Source organism: Gossypium arboreum, chromosome 1 (genome assembly GCF_025698485.1).
Source record: "Gossypium arboreum isolate Shixiya-1 chromosome 1, ASM2569848v2, whole genome shotgun sequence".
NCBI classification, from domain to species: Eukaryota; Viridiplantae; Streptophyta; class Magnoliopsida; order Malvales; family Malvaceae; genus Gossypium; species Gossypium arboreum.
Window position 1 is genome coordinate 50,381,088 of NC_069070.1, and position 21,771 is coordinate 50,402,858.

The window sequence follows — 21,771 nt, forward strand, 5'->3', positions numbered from 1 at the left end:
TTTTGAAGAATGTATTTTGTATCTAAACTCATGATGTGGCAGCCCGTTTATAGTGAAATCAAAACAGTGCTTTGGGACCACAAATCTGACAACTAAATTATTATTTTGTTATTGTTTTAATGTCTATGGGATTATAGTGAGGTCGTATTAAAATTTCGTTAAGGAATTTTAATGTTTGCATGGTTAATTAACTGAAAAGGACTAAATCGTAAAAAATGTAAAAGTGGGGTTCTATTAGTTAAAAGGCTCAAATGGCTATAAAATATTAAAGTAAGTGGTTTTAACTGATAGATATGCCATTCTTAGGGGTAATGGACAATTATGGGCATGATTTAATGGATTTTAAAGTTAATAGTAAAGGTTAAGTTGGTAATTTAATAAATAAACTAAAACTAAAATAAAGAAAAGATGGCATCATCTGTCAATTGGTTTTCACCACTAAAATTAAAGGAAAAGTAGCCATTTTTTATCTTTTAAGAACCGATTGGTCTAAGCACTTGCATGGTATGTGCTTTTGGCCCCATTTTTAATGATTTTTATGTTTTTAAACTTGTTTTAGCTTAATCTAGTAGCTCGAGGATCAATTTGTAAAACTGTTAAAGATTGAGGGACATGCCATGAATGTTTTTGAATGGTTCTTGAGGTTAAATTTTAGATTATGAATCTTTGTTGATGAATAAACAAGTTTTGTAAAGTGATTTTTGATGAAATTTACATTTAGGGATTTGTTTGTAAAAAAGTAAAAGTTCATGACAATTTTATGAAATGATGATTTGATTGAGTTGGATTCAGTCCCTGAATATTTTGGTTAGCTTGAATAGGGGATTAAAATGATTAGATTTCAATGTATGAGCTTAAGGACTAAATTGTGAAAAGTTAAAATTTTAAGGGAAAAATAGTAATTTTACATAAATATGAATTGCTGACTAAATTGAATACTAGAGATATTAAACGGATTGAAAATTTTCTATTTAGGTCAAGATAGACCACGTACGGGCCTAGATCGAGGCAAAGTGAAAGCTTCAGATTAGCTCATTTTAAATTCTACACTCTGTTTGTCAAGGTAAGTTCGTATGTACGGTTACTATATTCATGTTACTCAAATGTATGCTGTTATGTATTCATAATTTAATTGAATGATTTATATCCAAATCAATGGTATGACAGTTATGTTGAACATTAGAAATTCGTAGGATACAAATGACATGTCATTAGGGATTTCATGTTTTGGGTGCTGGTCTTGAATGTCCTACCGATTGCTAAGGTCCTCCATTTGTTGCGGATATTGTACAGCTTGTGTGAGGAACATGGTGTAGCTTAAATTTTGACCCATAGCTCGTGTGAACAGGCACATTTCATAACTCGTAAGAGCAATGATGTAAAGGAAAGGTTACAGTTATATGTTTGAGCACAATTTGTGTTTGCTTTCTCGAGTATCCAATGATATGCTTATAAAAAGGATGTATGAATTAAATGATGTATTTTCATATGGATATGGCTTGTCATATGGGTAATTCAAATGAGTTACGTATAAATGCACTAACTTATGTATTGACGATTATGTATAGGCTTGTGCCACGCTTGTGGTTTGGGTTATATTATGCTTATACTTATTGTTATGTAAATGAAATGGTAAGTTTTGTTTCATTTTCTACGAACTTACTAAGCATTAAGTGGTTTCGTAGTTGCTTTCCAATGTTTTATAGATTATCGGAAGTTCAATCGGTTTAGAAGCTCATCGGAGATTTATCACACTATCCAGCATATATATCGGTAGTTTTTGAATGTTTTGGCCAAGGTTATAATCGCATGTATAAGTGGACTTGTAATGGTGTTTAGTTGAATGTTTAGTTGATGATTTGGTATGTATAATTTGTGTAAGTTATCTTTGTTGATACATTTGATGCCTTGCTAAATTTCGTCATTGTGGCTAACTAAAGTTGCATGTTTTGAATGGCTTAAATGGTGTGTTTTGAATTGCTATGATTATGGTCAAGTTATCACATGTTTTGGAAAGTATTGAACTAGATATTGGTGTTTGAAATTAGGTAAAGTTGACATGTTTAGGTAAGCTTTGATGATTTCTTTTGAGGTGCCTTTGAATGGCATATTGGTTAGTTGATTTAGGAATTTCGGAATGACCAATATATGTATGTTTCGGTATGGTTTGATGCCTTATAAGTGTTCACAATTTTTTTAAATTGTTATGCATAAAATGGTATAGGAAATGGCTTGTTTTTAGGCAAATTTATGTCCACACAGCCTGGGACATGGGTGTGTGACTCAACCGTATGTCATCTGGGAGTCCCTTTACATGCAAGTCAATGAGTTACACAGCCTAGCACATAGCCTAATACACGAGTGTGTGAGGCAACTCAGAGAGTTACACGGCCTAGCACACGGGCTGGGACATGGCCGTGTGTCCCTAGTTCGAAGGTTACATGGCTTGAGACACGGGCGTGTGTCTCAACCATGTAAAGCACGCAACCATGTGACCCTTGTTTCAAATTTTTTGTAAACATTTCTTAAACTTTCCAAATATTAGTCTTGAATTGTTTCTAAGGTTTTTCTTAGGCCTCGAGGGCTCAATTTAGAGACAATATCTGTATGTATGAATTGTTTATGATTTCTTCATAATATTGAATGATATTATGTTTTGATGTTTTGATTGTATAGTAATGCTCCGTAACCCTAACCCAACAATGGATACGAGTTAGAGGTGTTATACATGATCATAAATTTATAATTCCAATGAAACTTTAGTAAAGTATTTCTAGTTTTCAAAGTGTATTATCTTATTTATCCTTGGATGACAAACAGTTTATATTTCATACTAGCTTAAACTCTGGCATAAATAGATTTACGCCAGATTTGGTTTTAAAAGATAATGATTTTAAAGCTGTGACACGCCATCCTTGGGTCCTCCTTAAGGATTAGGTTTGGAGTGTTATATCCGTAATTTTTTAATCAGGGCCCGTCGAACTACTGGCAAAGGTACCACCGCAAGAGTAGCTCCCGCCACTTTCTGAAGAGCATTTGTTATTGCATGAAGCAGATTCGTATCGCCTTGTCCCTCATTTTTTCTTCTATCAACTCTAGATTGTTGAGCACCAGCTGAATCTATGTTAGGTGCTACAAATTTGACCCTATTTTCATTCTTAGCGGAGTGGCGACTACTATGAACATCCTAATCAACATAATTTCTAGATTCTCCTGACATTTTTTAATTATAAAGGATAAAATTTTATAATCAACATCCAAATCCTAACTCAGACTTGATTTTGAGGTTGATTTAGTTTGACAGTGGGCAACTTATAGCTCTGATACCACTAAATATAACAACCCTCACCTGGTCTAGTGTTCAGACCCGAGTGATAAGATGCTACAGTTGATTATAGAATAGATACACATAATTCATAATTCAAATTTCAATTCCATATTAAATAATCACATATAAACATATATATATCATGCAATACAATCAAGATTGGGTTTAATTTAAGCTTATGAAACTTTAAAACTATACTAACATAAATAAGGGATCAACTTGTAAAAATTACAAAAGGATGAGAAATTTTTGTAAATAGGGGTCACACAGTCGTGCCCCCTGGCTATGCGAGGGTGGAGTCAAATGGTTGTGGAAATAGATTGTGTGAAACTAATGAGCATACTAATAATAGGTTATGTAACATCTTGAATTAGGGTCTAGTTATAAAAGTAGTTTTGAGACCACAAATTCAAAATAAAAATAATTATTTTATGATTATTTGATGATCTACGACATGATTGCATGTTTGTGTGAAATTTTCATAAAGAAATTCTATGCCTAATGTGTCTAATTTGGCTTTAAGAACTAAATTGAATAAGTTGTAACACTTGTGTTCTAGAAGCTACAAGCATGAAATTGCATTGGATTATTAATTAGAGGTCCTTAAATAGCAATTTAACCAAGTTCTAAAATTTTGGACAAAACCGCGCATGAATAAGAAAAATTTGAAAGAAAGGCCTTAAGGACATTTTTATCTTTTGGTAAATAAAAGAATAAAAAGAGAAAAAAAAAGAAAAATTTGTCCATCTTATTCTTACTTATGTCGAAATTTCAAGGGTCACCATAGCTAGGTTTTGTTCATCTTTCAAGCTCATAAGTAAGTGCATCCTAGTCCAATTTTTAATGTTCTTTACATTTTTGAAGTTGTCATCAACCAATCAAGCTATTTCTACCATTATTTTGAGCTAGGGTTCATGAATGAAATTTGACCCATGTCTGAAATGTTTTTATTTTGATGTTTAATGGAAGAATATGAAAGTTTGATGTGTGTTTAACATCTTTTACTAAGTGATTTTTGATAGAAATGCATGAAAAGGACTTGTTTGTAAAAGGTGTAAAAATGAGTAGTAAAAAGGTGAAATAAAGGAAAATGTGGGGGATATGAGCATAGTATAGGTTTGACTAGGCTTGGGTAACAAAGAAAATGAACACATTTCATTTTGCGAGCCTAGGGACTAATTTGTAAATATGTGAAAGTTTAAGGGCAAAACTGTAATTTTTCCTGAATATAGATTTTGGATCGATTTTAATAATGTGATGATTAAATGAGGTAAATTTGCTATTATAGATCAAGAAAAATGGTGTCCGGACCTAGATCAGGGAAAGAACAAGATTTTAGACTAAATCGAATTAATTGTCCATATTTTGTACCGAGGTAAGCTCATGTGTAAATAATGCAATGTTGAATCATGTTTTAAAGCTTTATTAATGTATGAAATTCTATGTTTAATTGTTACAGTGAGTGTATGAATGATACTATGGTCAACGAGAATAAGATTATGAACGGGTTCGGCAAAGATAAGACGTCGAGAAAATCCCGTTTGAACCTTAGGAATAGTTTAGGATACAAGTGACATGTCACTAGAAACTATGTGAATATGAGCTCATAAGATTATGTGTATATGTGATTATGTGAATCTAGGTGCTAGTCTTGTATGCTCTACCGGTGGCTGGGTCGCCCGACATGTGTTGCGGGTACCGTCAGCTTGTGTGAGCAACCCGAGTAGTTACGTCTTGATTGTCAGCTTGTGTGAGTAGGCTCATAGTTAGCTCAAGAGCGAGCAATGTGTGATTGTGATATGAGGTAGCATGTGGCTATGTTTGAAGCACTATGTGCAAGCTTTCCATGTATCCAATAGTATTCTCAGTGTTCAATGGGTAAACTTATGAGTTAACCGACAAGTAAGTCAATGATGAGGAATTATGACAATGTGATTCGAGTTGGTACGAGTATGTACAAAAGACTCATATGTATGAGCTCGGTATGTGATGAATTTTTGGTAAGATTGAAAATGGGTAAATTATGCCTATGAAATTATGATAATACTTAAATAAACTATGTTATGTCATTGGTATTTATATATATGATCATGTGGCTATTTATTTGCATGTGAACTTACTAAGCTTTATGCTTACTCCCATCTCTTCTCCCATTTTATTATAGTATCGCCAAGCTAGCTCAAGAATTGAAGGACGCCGGAGGCTCAATCACACTATCAATTGAACATTTGGGTATAGTTAGTCTCAACATTTTGAGTATGGCATGTATAGGGACTTGGTCTTTTTGTTATATGTCATACTAGTCTAGTCAAATGTGTTGGCTTATGGAAATATTTGATTCATTTTGGATATGGCCATGTGATATGATTCATATTGATTATTTGGGTTGTAACCCTAATCAATTATGCATGCATACAACATATTGTGCTTGATGTGATTACTTATGGATGAGCTATGTGGTGAATGGCACATGTGCTAAATGAATGAATTATGGCTAATAAGTATGACCAAAACTATGGTATAATTGATTAAATTGAAAGTAGGTTTAGCATGATGAATGAATATGAAATTGGTGTGGAATGCCATATGAAAGCATGATGTTTTGGATAGGTGATATGTTGACATATCAAAGGCTTGGATTAATCATGTTTATAAGTGTCGAAAGTGACTAGATATACTATGTTGCATGCCATCAAAGATGAATGAGTGAATGAGCATTTAAGGGTGACAAATGGCTTGGAAAATAGCCTCAAATTTGTCCACACGGGTAGACACACGGGCGTTTGTCTAGGCCCTGTGTGACACATAGTTTGCCCCATGGGCGTGGGATCTGACCGTGAGTCCCCTGCACCCTAATTAATGCAAAACATAATGCTCAGTAGTAAACACACGAGCAGAGACACGGGCGTGTGTCTCTACCGTGTGAAGGGCACGACCTTAGGACATGAGCGTGTGCCTAGGCCGTGTGAAGTCTGTACCTGATTTTTAGAATTTAATTTGCCACATGGCCTAAGCACACGGATGTGTGATTTGGCCGTATACACGGATGTGTGATTTGGCCGTGTGCACGGATGTGTGATTTGGCCGTGTGATCTTATTTTGGTTGATGACATCATAGTGAGAGATTTACACGGGTTGAGGATAGGGGCATGTCCCAAGCTACACGGGCGTGTATGACCACACGGCCTACCTACACTAGCGTGTGACTCTCGAAATAAGGAATGTTTTCTAAGTTTTCTAAAAGTTTTCTAAAGTTCTTAGTTTAGTCCCGAGCCGCTTCCAACGTATGCTTTGGGCCTCGTAGGCCCTTATAAGGGACAATTTGCATGAAATTGAAAATTTTTAAAATTGAACAAAATTTTATGGCTCGATTTTGAATGGATGTTTATGTCTTAGTCTGGTAATGCCTTTAACCCTGTATTGGTGTTGGGTACGGCCAAAGGGTGTCACATTTAATGGTATCAGAGAAACGGTGTGGTCAATTCTCATGTAGCATGTATATAAGTCTAGTTATACATGCCATATATATATATATATTATGATAGTGTGACAACTCCTGACGATTTTGAAATGTCTTTTTATATAGTAAATTGATCCCGACAGAGCAGTGGCAGATGATGTTCAAAGTAACGCGCCTACACCCGCTGAAGGGGCAGCGCAGTCTGATAGTAGACCTCTTACACTTAGTCGAGGAGAAGGACACAAAGAAGCCTTTCTCCATATGATGGACGCCTAGTATACGGAGTTCGTTTGAACGAACCCGAACGCTCAACCCCCTCCACCCCCACCTATTCCTCAACCTATCCCCATAGCACCTCAAGGTATGGACTTTGCAAGACTAAATAGACCTTTAGTTGATAAGATTAGGAAACAAGGAGCCGGAGAGTCCTGAGCTAGTAAAGATGATGACCCTGAAAGGGCAGAGTTCTAGCTCAAGAATACCATTAGGGTGTTTGATGAGTTATCATGTACACCTGAGGAATGCATGAAGTGTGTTGTGTCCCTCTTGAGAGACTCGGCTTATTAGTGGTGGAACACCCTTGTGTCGGTGGTACCAAGGGAGAGAGTTAACTGGGAACTCTTCCAAGAAGAATTTAGTAAGAAGTAGATTAGCCAAAGATTTATTAATCAGAAAAAGAAGGAATTCCTCGAGTTAAAACAGGGCCGAATGACGGGCGCGAATTTGTGAAACTGAGCAAATACGCTCGAGAATGTGTATCGACTGAGGCCATCATGTTCAAATAATTTGAAGATGGATTAAACGAAGACATCTGATTGTTGGTAGGTGTTCTTGAACTGAGAGAATTTGTTGTGCTTGTAGAGAGAGCTTGTAAAGTCGAGGAATTGACTAAAGAGAAGGGAAAAGCTGAGTTAGAGTCTCGAGATTCGAAAAAGAGACAGATGGGTAAACCATTTCAGTTTTTAACTAAGAAACCGAGAGAGTTTAATACTCGATCAAGTGTTTCAGCTGGGTTTTCGATCAGGAACCACGGGAAACAGTATTCGAGTCATAAGCCTCAGACTACTTCGATAGCGAGTATGAGTAACGTTCAGCCTAATAGATCTAAATGTCAACATTGTGGCACACATCACCCCGGTGAATGTTGGATGAATAGCCAAGCATGTTTCAAGTGTGGTTCTCATGATCATTTTATCAAGGATTGTCCTGAGAGGGTTGAAAAGGAAAAATTTCAGAGTGCAAGATCAGGCAATGCTACCTCTAGAGGTAGACCACAGAAGAATTTAAGAAGTGGAATGAGTAGTAAGAGTGCACCTAGGGAACTAGCTGTGAGGCCCGAGGGTAGACCACCTGCGAGGACTTATGCCATTCGCACTCGCAAAGAGGCTTCATCCCCTTATGTGATTACGGGTACTTTTTGTCTCTATGATACTTCTATTGTTACTTTGATTGATCCGGGTCTACTATGTATGTGAGAAATTGGTGTCTAGCATGAATATGCCCTTTGAGTCTACAAAATTCGTGATAAAAGTGTCAAACCTCCTAGGCAAGCATGTGATAGTTGACAAAGTATGTAAGAATTGCCTTTTAATGATTAGAGGTCATTATTTTCCAGCTAATCTCATGCTTTTGCCGCTTGATGAATTTGATATAACAATGGTATGGATTGGTTGACCATGCATGATGTAGTAGTAAACAGTGGAAGGAAATCATTGAATTGAAATGTGAAAGTGGTGATACTCTTCGGGTTATATCTGATGAATCGAATAGCTTGCCTATAGTGATTTCTTCTATGACTGCTCAGCGATGTCTGAAAAAGGGTTATGAAGCCTATCTTGCCTTTGTATTGAATATGAAGGAGTCTAAGCTGAAAATTGAGGCAGTAACGGTAGTATGCGAATATCTAGATGTGTTCTCGAAACAATTGCCTGGATTACCTCCAATTAGGGAAATTGAATTTGGTATCGATTTAGTTCCAGGTACGGTGCCCATTTCTATTGCTCCGTATAGGATGGCTCCAACGGAGTTAAGAAGTTAAAAGTCCATTTACAAGAGTTAACGGATAAAGGTTTCGCGAGACCCAGTCATTCTCTGTGGGGCGCATCGATGCTATTTCTGAAAAAGAAAGATGGTTCAATGAGATTTTCCATAGACTACCGACAACTCAATAAGGTAACCATAAAGAACAAGTACCCCTTACCAAGAATCAATGACTTGTTTGACCAATTGAAGGGAGCCACGGTATTTTCAAAGATAGACTTGAGGTCTGGTTACTACCAGTTGAGAGTTAAAGATTTGGATGTACCAAAGACTGCATTTCAGATGAGATATGGTCACTCTAAATTTTTCGTTATGCCTTTTGGTTTAACGAATGCTACCGTGGTTTTTATGTATCTAATGAATCGTATTTTCTAACCATACTTGGATAAATTTGTGGTTGTTTTCATTGATGATATACTGATTTATTCTCATGATGAGCCTAAGCATGCCGAACATTTGAGAATGGTTTTGTAAACCTTAAGAGACAAGCAGTTGTATGCTAAGTTTAGTAAGAGTGAGTTTTGAGAAGTTGGATTCTTAGGGCACATTGTAACAGTTCAGTTTAGAACCTAGTCGGAATAGTAGTTTCAGGACCATATATCTAGTTAGAAAAAGATTTAAATATTATTTTTCGTGTTTCTGATATGTGAATGAGCATGTGTGAAAGTCTCGTATAGAAATTTGAATGTTTGTGTGCTTAATTTTGAAAAAAAGGACTTAATCGTGTAAAATGTAAACGTTCCTGCTATATGTTAAAAGTGCCTAATTGATTTGACTTATTATTTGAGAGGTTCTTATGTGGTTATTATGCCATTTATAAGGTTAATGGACATGTATGACCTTAATATTTATGTTTTAATAGTTTTATACTAAAGGGTAAAATGGGAATTTAATTAATATGTTAATTAAAATAAAATCAAAAGCATGAAAATGGCCATTAACATCCATTTTTCCGAAATTTGATGAGCAAAATAAAAGAGAAAAAGCTTCCTAGGGTTCGACCATTGAATTCCTTGTTTAAGGTATGGATTTTGTTCGGTTTTTGATAATTTCTATGTTATTGTAATCATTGTTTCGTATGCTAACAAGCCCATGCCTCAATTTCTGATTTTGATGATGATTTTGAAATGTGCCGTGGATAAATTCGTGAGCTTTATGTTGTTAATTGAAGAAATATGAAAGTTTGATGTTGGGTTTATATGTTTTGTCTTTGGATTTTTGATGATTTTGAGTAATTTGGGCTAAATTGTAAAAATGTTATTTTGAGGGACTAAAGTATGAAATAAATGAAATGTGTGGACTTGTATTAGAGCTATGAATATTCGGCCAAGCATGAGTATATGCAAATTATTTGTATTTTGGGATTTTGTGAATTAGGAACTAAAGTGTAAAAATGTAAAAATGTGAGGGCTAGTTTGTAAATTGCCCTAAATATGTGTTTATGGATTGTTTTGAATGAATTTATGATTGAATAAGTTAAATTTGAATTTATATAGATCAAAAATTAAAGAAAACGGTTTTAGATCGAGGGAAGTTGAAAGTTGTTGAGTAACCGATTTCATCCATCCAAATCCGTACGAGGTAAGTCAATATACAATAAACGTGTTTGAGTTGAATTATTATTGTTCATATGATATTGAATTGTGATGAATGAATATTCAAGCTCAATATGTGCTATTAGAGAAAGTATCGACAAAGTTTTGACATCTGAAAAGCTCCGTACGAACTCTAGGAATAGTTAGGATACATATGTCATGACATAGGATTGCATTATGTGATTTCGTGTAAGACCATGTCTAGGATGTTGGCATGAACTTCTATTTTACATGTAAGACCATGTCTGGGACATCGGCATCGTATCTGATTTCATGTAAGACCCTGTTTGGGACAGTGGCATCGATGTTTGATTACATGTAAGACCATGTCTGGGAAGTTGGCATTGTATATGTTCTCTGAGCTATCCGCGTATCCTTAGGTTTCCGAACGGTTGAACGGGCATTCCGAGAAAATGAATGAATAAGTGAATATGTATCCGATTCAGGTACGTTTGAATTGTGTACTATATTTGAAAATGAAAGGTAAGTATATGTGCAAATGATGATCTATGATCCAGGTATATGAATATGAGGTTTGTGTTGGTATTTGGCTCCAAATTATAAGTAATTGATGATGTTTATATGCTTTAAATGATAAATTTATTCGAATATGGCTTACTAAGCTTTTAAAAGCTTACTTTGTGTGTGTTTACATTGTTTTTTTTTAGATATCAAAGCTACTGTGAGCTCGAGAATCATCGAGGATCGTCACCACACTATCGAATCTCATTTTGGTACCTTTTGAAAATGTATATAGTGAAGTATGGCATGTATAAGCTAGAACTACTTTGGATAGGATTTGTAATGTTTATATTTAGATATGTGATATGGCTTGATATGGTTGTGTTTATGTTTTGATTTTGGTATATGAAATGTGATGCAAAATGATCTATTTTATGTGTTCATGAATGGCTAAGAGAAATGGTAAGTTTGGCAAGTTTTAGTATGAGATTTGGTCATGAGTTTAGAGATTATGAAACCATATGGTTTGATATGATTTGATCTTATGTTTTGGCACAATTGAGTTGAGTTTATAAGCATGTAAATGTTTGATAATGTTATGGCATGAATGTTGTATGGTTTGGTATAGATATTGGCCGAAATGGTTGTGCATATATGTTTGGTTTGGTGTTTGTATGTTGACCCAAATTGGGGTGGCAAATTGGCTATTCAAATGGCCTATTTTTGTCCACATGGGTAGAGATATAGGCATGTGTCTCAGCCGTGTGCGACACATGGCTATGTGGCACGGTCGTGTGTCCCTAGGGTACCTTACAATTGTAAGTCAAGCTCGAGCACGGTCAAGGCACACGGGCATGTGGCTAGTCGTGTGGCCGAAGTCAGATTCGACCACAGCCAAGGCACATAGGCGTGTCTTGTGGCCGTATAAGCAAGTCAATTTGTACTCCCTGTTTCGACACAGCCTAGACACACGAGCGTGTCTAATGCCGTGTAAGGCACACGGCCTGTTTACACAGGCGTGTGACCTATACTTCTTTGAAAATGTTTAAGTTTTGAAAAAATTTGTATGTGTTCAGTTTAGCCCCGACTCCTTTCTGACTATGTTTAAGGTCTCGTGACCTATATAAGGGACTCTATATTGATGTTGATCTCTGATGCTTTGATGTTTATAAAATGAAAATTAAATGTTTCGATTTGTCTGGTAATGCCTTTAACCCTAATTCGACAATGGATATGGGTTAGGGGTGTTATATTTTATTGGTATCAGAGCTATAGTTTAGTCGGTTCTTGGACTACCACAGCGTATGTGAGTCTAGCTATACATGCCATATTTATGAACTACGATAGTATGATGAATCCTGACACTGAAATGTGCTTTTATATAGCAAATGGATCCCGAAAGAGCCGTAGCAGATGATGTCGATAGCAATGCACCTGCTCCCATGCAAGGCTCGGCGCCATCCTATTCTAGACCGGCTACGAGTAATCGTGATGGTGAGGCTAGACAAGCCTTTTATCAAATGATGAACAATTGGTTTAGCCAATATATTAGAACCAATCTGGCTGTAAAACAACCTCCACCCCCGGTTAATTCGCCACAAGCTCCTGTTATGCAATCAGTGAATCCGGTTAAGATAAGTATGCCTCCGATAGATAAGATTAGAAAGTATGGGGTAGAAGAGCTTTGAGCTACAATGAATGATGGTGCTGAAAAGGTCGTGTTCTGGTTAGAGAACTATATCGGAGTGTTTGATGAATTGTCTTTGAATCTTAAGGAATGTATAAAATGTGCCGTTTGACTTCTGAGAGATACGGCGTACCATTGGTGGAAGACTTTGACATCTGTGGTTCTGAGTGAATGAGTTACTTGGGATTTCTTTCAAGCTGAATTTTGGAAGAAATATATCAGTCAGAGATTCATCGATCAGAAACGTAAAGAGTTTCTTGAGCTTAAACAAGGCCATATGTCTGTCACAGAATACGAATGGGAATTTGTAAGATTAAGTCAATATGCTCGTGAATATGTATCAATGGAAGCAATAATGTGCAAAAGATTCGAGAATGGCTTAAACGAAGATATTCGTCTGTTAGTCGGGATTCTGGAAATTAAAGAATTTGTTGTGCTCTTTGAACGAGCATGTAAAGCTGAATATCTCAGGAAAGATAAAAGAAAAGTTAATTATGAAGCCAAAGAAGTGCGAAAGAGATCATCGGGCAAGTCATTTCAATCTGCGTCAAAGAAACTTCGAGATGTTAGTAGCCGTTCAAAGGCCAATGTGGGACATTCGAATAGAGATCGTACAAGATTGCATTCGAGCTTCAAAGCTCCAGCTACATCTATTGCCAGTGTTGGAAATGCTAAATCTGATCACCTTGAGTGCAAGCATTGTGGTAAAAGACATCTCAGTAATTTTAGACTATATGATCGGGCTTGTTTTAGATGTGGATCGTTAGATCATTTTATCCCCGATTGCCCTAAATCTGTCAAGCAAGAAAGTGTAAAAAATTTGAGACAGAGTGGCAATGCTTCTCGTGGTAGACCTCCCAGAAATATGGTAAATATAAGTGGCAGTCAGAGAGGGACAAAGACACAACTGTTAGATCTTAGGCTCATGCACCTTCTAGAGCCTATACTATTCGAGTTCATGAGGAAGCTTCGTCGCCAGATGTGATTACTGGTACATTTCCTCTTTATGATACTTCTATGATTGCTTTGATAGATCCTGGATCAACACATTCGTATATATGTATGAACTTAGTTAACAGTAAGACTTTGCCTGTAGAGTCTACTGAATTTGTAATTAGAGTTTCGAACCCCCTAGGCAAATGTGTTTTGGTTGATAAAGTCTACAAGAATTTTCTGTTATTGTTTCGAGACATTTGTTTTCCAGCTAATCTGATGCTGTTACCTTTCGATGAATTTGATGTAATTCTGGGTATGGATTGGTTAACTTTGCATGATGCTGTTATTGAACTGAAAACGAAAAACTATTGATTTGATATGCAAAAATGATGAAATAGTTAGAATTGAATCTAGTGATTTGAATGGATTATCTGCTGTAATATCTTCGATGAAAGCTTTGAATATTGTGAGAAAGGGTTGTGAAGCCTATTTTGCTTATGTGATTGATTCGAGAATGTCAAAAAAGAAAGTTGAATCTGTGCTTGTTGTCTGTGAGTTCCCTGATGTGTTTCTTAATGAACTTCCTATTTTACCTCTAGTTAGAGAAGTAGAATTTGGCATTGAATTGGTACCTGGTACTACTCCGATTTTGATAGCTTTGTATAGAATGGCTCCGACCGAATTAAAAGAATTAAAGTCTTAGTTGCAAGAATTAGCTGATAGAGGGTTTGTTAGACCGAGTTTCTCACCTTGGGGTGCTCTGGTTCTATTCGTGAAAAAGAAAGACGATACAATGAGAATGGGTATAGATTATCGTCAGTTGAATAAAGTAACTATCAAGAATAAGTATCCTCTGCCTCGAATTGATGATTTATTTGATCAGTTGAAAGGAGCTGCTATATTTTCAAAAATAGATTTGAGATCAGGCTATTATCAGTTATGAGTAAAAGACTCAGACATTCTGAAAACTGCTTTCAGAACGAGGTATGGCCACTATGAATTCTTAGTTACGCCTTTCGGATTAACTAATGCACCTACTATCTTTATGGATTTGATGAATAGAATTTTTAGACCGTATCTAGATCAATTTGTTGTTGTATTCATTGATAATATATTGATTTATTGTATTCATTGATGATATATTGATTTATTCACGTGATGAATTTGAACATGCCGAGCATCTAAGATTAGTGCTACAGATTATACAAGATAAATAGTTATATGCAAAGTTTAGTAAATGTTAATTCTGGTTGCGAGAAGTTGGTTTTCTGGGTCATATTGTATCAGCATCTGGTATTCAAGTTGATTCAAGCACGATTTCGACTATTCTGGATTGGAAACCTCTGAGAAATCTCTCTGAAGTCCATAGTTTTCTGGGACCTACCGGTTATTATAGAAGGTTCGTAAAAGGCTTTTCTATGATTGCAACTCCATTAACAAAGCTGCTTGAAAAAGATGTGAAGTTTGAATGGTCTGAAAAATGTCAGAGTAGCTTTGATCAGTTAAAAACTTTGTTGACTTAAGCTCTGGTATTGGTACAACCTGAATCGGTTAGAGAATTTGTGATTTACAGTGATGCTTCATTGATCGGTCTGGGATGTGTTTTGATGCAAGAAGCGAAAGTCATTGCTTATGCTTCAAGACAGTTGAAGCCACACGAAAAGAACTATCTGACACACGATCTTGAGTTAGCTACAATTGTGTTTGCTCTAAAGATTTGGTGCCACTATCTGTTCGGTGAGAAATGTCATGTATATTCTAATCATAAAAGTTTAAAATATCTGATGAATCAAAAAGATTTGAATCTGTGACAAAGAAGATGGTTAGAACTACTAAAAGACTATGAACTTGTGATAGATTATCATCCGGTTAAGGCAAATGTTGTTGTTGATGCTTTGAGTCGAAAATCTTTATTTGCTCTTCTTGCGATGAATGCTCATTTGGTTTTGTCCAATGATGGTTCAGTTTTAGCGGAGTTAAAAGCAAGACCTTTGTTTTTACAGCAGATTGTCGAAGCTTAGAAGATTGATAATGAAATTTTAGCTAAACGAGCTCAGTGTGATGTAGAGTCTAATTCAGAATTCAGAGTTGATAAAGATAAGTTTCTGAGATTCCGAGATAGAATTTGTGTCCCGAGAAATCCAGAGTTAATTCAGATGATTTTGAGTGAATTTAATAACAGTCGGTTATCTGTGCATCCAGGTAGTATGAAAATGTATAATGATCTGAAACAACATTATTGGTGGTATGGGATGAAAAGAGATATCTCTAAATTTGTTTCGACATGTTTGATTTGTCAGCAAGTTAAAGCTGAACATCAGCTGCCATCTAGTTTGTTACAACCGATTATGGTTTTAGAATGGAAATGGGATCGAGTAACAATGGATTTTGTTTTGGGTTTACCCCTATCTCCGAGAAAGAAAGATGCTATTTGGGTCGTAGTAGATCGATTGACAAAATCAACTCATTTTATTCCTGTTCGATCTGATTACTCACTAGATAAGTTGGCTGAGTTATACATTTTCAATATTGTGAGATTGCATGGTGTGCCTATTTCTATTGTTTCAGATAGATATCAGAGGTTTACATTGCGGTTTTGGAAGAAACTACAAGATGCACTAGGTACTAAATTACACTTTAGCACTGTTTTCCATCCGCAAATGGATGGTCAATCCGAGCGGATTATTCAGGTACTCGAGGATATGTTGAGATGTTGCATTCTTGAGTTTGAAGGAATGTGGGAACAGTATTTGCCTGTAACACCCCTAACCCGTAACCGTCGCCGGAAAGGATTACAAAGTATTACTAACTAAACACAACTTTCGGATAATTATAAATACACATAGAAATTATTCATCTTAAATTATCACAACCGGACATATATTAAATCAAACCAAATTTACAGGTTACACATAAATTAGATAACATACAACTATAATCATTATCAAATGGTCGGATATAGGCAAATAGAAATAAACATCTCATTATTAATCACTTAGATCAGACATACATGCAACTTTATTAAAAACAAAGTTACTATTCATATGGTCATTTGTTAAATCTTTAACCAAACATAAATATAAGAAGCAAACACATATGCCTTGTTTTGTTGTCTACTTCTATTATGCTCTATCACTTTATACATATAAAACATTTGCCAAATTACCTGGCTGAATAATCAAACATTTTATTTTATCCTTCACACCATCACATCATTTTATATATATATATATATATATATATATAATATTAATTATTCATCCAGCATATATATAGCATACCAACTCAAATTTTGACATGCTACTAGCACATATCAATTAAATTAACAAATGTCATACTCAAACTATGTGACAACCCAAAATTGACCCTAGTCGGGATGTGGTTTCGGGACCACAAAACCGAGGCATAAAAATAATTTAAAATTGATTTTGATGCCTATGATATGTGTTAATTTGTGTGTGACATTTTTGATGTTTCGATTTAGTGTTATAAATGCGAATTTCACTAGAAAGGACCTAGTAGTGAACTTTGAAAGTATGATGGGGAAATGTGTGATGACTAGTTGCTCATGCATGCAAAAATAAGGGATTTGCATGTCAAATTTCCCCCAACATGAAGTGGCCGGCCATGGCAGAGAGGATGGGCAAAACATGTCATGAAACATGTTTTGTTGGTGCATTAGGGAGAAATAATAAACAAAGGTGTATGGGTAAGAAAAGAATGAAAAAAAAATGTGTGTGAGTGTGGTATTCCCCCCATTGCCGTGAGTTGTAGAGAAAGAAAGAAAAATTTTGTTCATCCTTTCTTTGAGCCAAAACTAAGGAAGAAGGAGGATTTTGCTTCATGCTTGGTTTGGAAGAGATCTAGAAGGAGATTTGGCTAAGTTTGCATCAAGATTAAGGTATGTATGAGGTTGTGTTAGGAGTTTCATGCATGTTTTGGTTGCTAACTTGATGTGCATGTTAGCCATGGCTCAAATCTTTGTTATGCCATGGAAATGGTATTTGGCCAAAGTTGTTATGGTGATAAAGCCATTGCATGCTAAGTGTGAAGCTTGATGATGATGCATGCAATGATGGATTGTCTACTTTTGAGTAAGATTTTGAGTTTTCTTTTGTTTAATCATGATTGAAGTTGAAAAGGGCATGATTGTCATATTCGCCATGATGCATTCATGAGCATGGTTCATGCTTCTTGCATGTTAGTTAAAATTTGTGTTTTGGATGGCTATGGACACCTTGAAATTGCCATGCTCATATATGTATATATATGTTTGCACATGATGTTTTGGTTATGAACTAAGTGATGAATATGGTTGTTTAAAGAAGAAGATGTTGAAGAATGATTGTGAAATTGCAAGCACATTCGGCCTAGCACACATATGAGTGCTTGATGCTATATTATAAGTTTTGAGCTACAATATGCAAAGCATTAACTAGTAAAATGCATGCTGTTTTTGTGAGGTATTAAGTGCATAATTGGCCTCAACATGTACATGAATATTCGGCCTTGGGTAGCCTATTGAAGGCCTTAGCTTTTCCTTGATGCTCGAATAAATTGTATTGAATTGCTTGATGTAGTATAAAATGTGCATGACCATTGTGTATTCAAGCTAAAGAGTGGCCATATGACCATTTAAACTCCTTGTCATATTCGCCATAAGCTAGCACAATGAGGTTTTAATAAATTGAATTTGTTTGAATTAGCTCAAGAGCTAAGAGGGCCACAATTGGACAAGGGGAAGGAAAAAGTGATCGAATAGCCGTAAAAGCTGTTCGACAACATCCGAGGTAAGTCCTCAAGAAGTGACCTTACTTGAATTATGTGGAATGAAATATGGATGTATTGATTATTGATTTATGTGTGTATGAGTATTGAATAATACCGGGCTAAGTCCGAAGGCGATCATGCTAGTGATTATAATTGTGTTTGAGCCTTAGTAACGAGAATGAAATATGTATGTCCAATGATTATTGATGTATGTGTGCATGAGAAATTGAATGATATCTGGGCTAAGCCCCGAAGACAATTATGCTGGAAATTATATCCGGGTTAAGACCCGAAGGCAATTGTGCTAGTGGCTACATCCGGCTAAGACCCAAAGGCATTCGTGCGAGACATTCTATCCGGCTAAGACCAAGGCATTTGTGCACGTGGTTATATCCGGTTATATTCGAAGAATCTTGGGCTGGAGATGAGTGTTGGTTGCTGTAATAAATTCAATTAGTACACTCGAGAAGCCCAAAGAATAAGGTACGTTTATATGTGCATTGGAAAGTCGACATGTTTGAGCAACATTCGCTCAATCGACTAATGAATTTCAGTTATTGAATTGATTGATACTTTGTGAAAGTATATAATGATGAAGTGTGAAGTAAGAATGTGTATTAATGAAATGATGCATTTGGCTATGTGAATGTATTGCTGTAATTAGAGTTGATTATATTCCTTGAGACTTACTAAGCATAAAAATGCTTACCCGTTGCTTTGGCTCTGTTTTATAGATTTCGCCGATAGCAATCGGATTCGGGATCAATAAAGTCAAGTCATCCACACTATCAACGCCTCTATTTTGGTATAAATTTTGTTTGAACTTTGAAATGGCATGTATAGGACTACCCCTTGTTCGTTTAAAAATGTGGTGATGTATATGTATACGGCCATGCGAAAATGGCTCGTAAAAAGGAAGCATGAACTTAGACTATTTGTGGTTTGTATGTATATATATGGTGTCATGATGTGATTATGGATTGGAAATGGGAGTGTTGGTCACATGATCAGCCATTGGTATGGTTAAAATGATCATATATGAACCTATGTATGGCAAGACTAGTTGGTTCATGGAGACTACTAAATAGGTAAGACCTACCTTAAAAACAGATGCTGCCAGCTGCAGTGACGTGAATGTGAAAAATCACAAAAATTTGTAGAAATGGTATTAAATAGTGAATAAGCTATGTAAATGAACCTTGATGAGTCTATTTTCATATGGAAGAAACGAAATGGTCATAGGAGTTACATGTTAAGAGATATCAAAGCTATTGTGAGACAGGGCCAGAACGGTTTCTGGGTCCCCTGTCGCAACTTTAAAAATTTACTATAAATTATTCAGAAAGAATTAGGAGTCATGTCTTATATTTACAGATTCCATTTTGAGTCTAGTTTCATTAGAAACAAACGGCACCAGTATTAAAGCCCTGTACAGAGAGATATTCAAGTTATAACGCACAAAGGTCAGAGCAGTCGATCCCTGTAACATGGGTGACTTTAACTAATAAACTGTACCAATTGGCCTGACCAAAAATTCTAGAAATAAATCCATGGATGGATATATGAGTCTATATTCAGGGAAAATTTACGAAACCAGTTTCTGAGTTTTGAAACTCGAGATATGATTTTTAAGGCGACGGTGACGCAGTTTTCCAGCCTGACTGGAAATGTCAAACTGGTGGGCAAAACATGTGAACTTGGCTTGTTAACCCCTCGTGTCCGACACCGGCGATGGTCTCGGGTTCAGGGTGTTACAAACTAATTTAATAGCCATATTTTCAGCTAAGTTTATATATAAATCCATATAACCAAAGCAATCCAACTTTTCATCAAATACATGATACCTCAATTATTATACAACCAACGAAAGTTAATTCACCTTGTTTGCCAAATCTAAACACAGTCATTATTCATTATGCTTAACATCTTATTTATAGACAATGATTAAAGGTAATAAACTTATATTTATTTCTATTCCATTACACAGCTGAACATTCACTATTCAAAATATATATTGATAATTTCATTCAAACCAAATATACCATTTACATATTCTTTGGCATAACCTCACCCTATTACTATATGTATCAGTCATATTTCACATATATATATTATTCTATATTATAGCATCCACACGTCATGTTAAATATACATTCATATTTATATCGCATAACAAGAAATATATTAAAATCAAATATTCCTTTTACTTATCACAAATCTATACTCATATAATTGTATTAATTTAAATCATACTCGAACAAACATATTAAATCTCACCATACATACTTAACACAACATTTCACCTATTTAATCATATTAAATCATATGACTATATCATCATCATTATGTCAAATATATCATTCACATATAGCATGCTCGATATTTTCAAAATAAATTTAAACCAAAACCATACTTAGACAACCCTTACCAAAAGTGCCAGCCACTTCACACATATATATCAAAACCGAAACTTACTTATACTTAAACATCATACCTATCCATATTTATCAACCCTATTAACCTCACTTAAGCCAAATTTTTTAACCAATCACCTTACAAAATATTCCACAAAACATACATCCAAAATGAGCTACTTTCATGGCCGATTACGATTCATCATTAACACATTTCTTTTTCAATCTTACAATCAGCATCACAAACATATCACCAAAACACAAATCATACATATCATAAAATATGCATACCAAAATAAACTCCAACCATATCAATTATAACCAAAATTTGATCAAACCTTAAAATCGAACCTAATAAATTAAACAAGCCATATTCGCATTGCTTAATACATATTCAAATTCAAACTTAACTAAATATAATCTAGCCTATACATGCTATAGATTCAAGTTTAAACTTATAAAATACCAAAAACGGTCGATAGTGTGACAGACTTTGCCGACGATCCCCGAGCTCGTAATTAGATTCCAAAATCTATAAAACAAAGACAAACATAAACACACACTGTAAGCTTTCATAGCATAGTAATTCATAAGAAATTAAGTAACTCAATAACATTTATATTTCATTATAACAAAATGGAATCATTATATTATATTCATATACATTTTCAAACTTGTAAAAATATGCATTTATCAAACATATAACTATGCATCAAATCTAAATAAAATAAATACTCGTGTAGTTAATATCATAATTATTTTTCACTTCTAAGGTCACTTATAAACCCTTGGCCGAATATACTCATTCATATACGAATATACTTAAATCAAATTTACAAGATCGCATATACTAAACATTTAACAAATTATAATTTTCATATACACATATACTTTTATTTGCATCATGAATACATTGTTCAACCAAATGTATACTTTTACATATGCATATATGTAATTCACAATGACAACTAACATTTCTATCACTGACTCAAGTATCTAACTTACCATAATTTCATAACTTAGTATGAATACATACCTGAACCTTTTAACTCAATTTTTCATTCGATCTTAACTTAGTA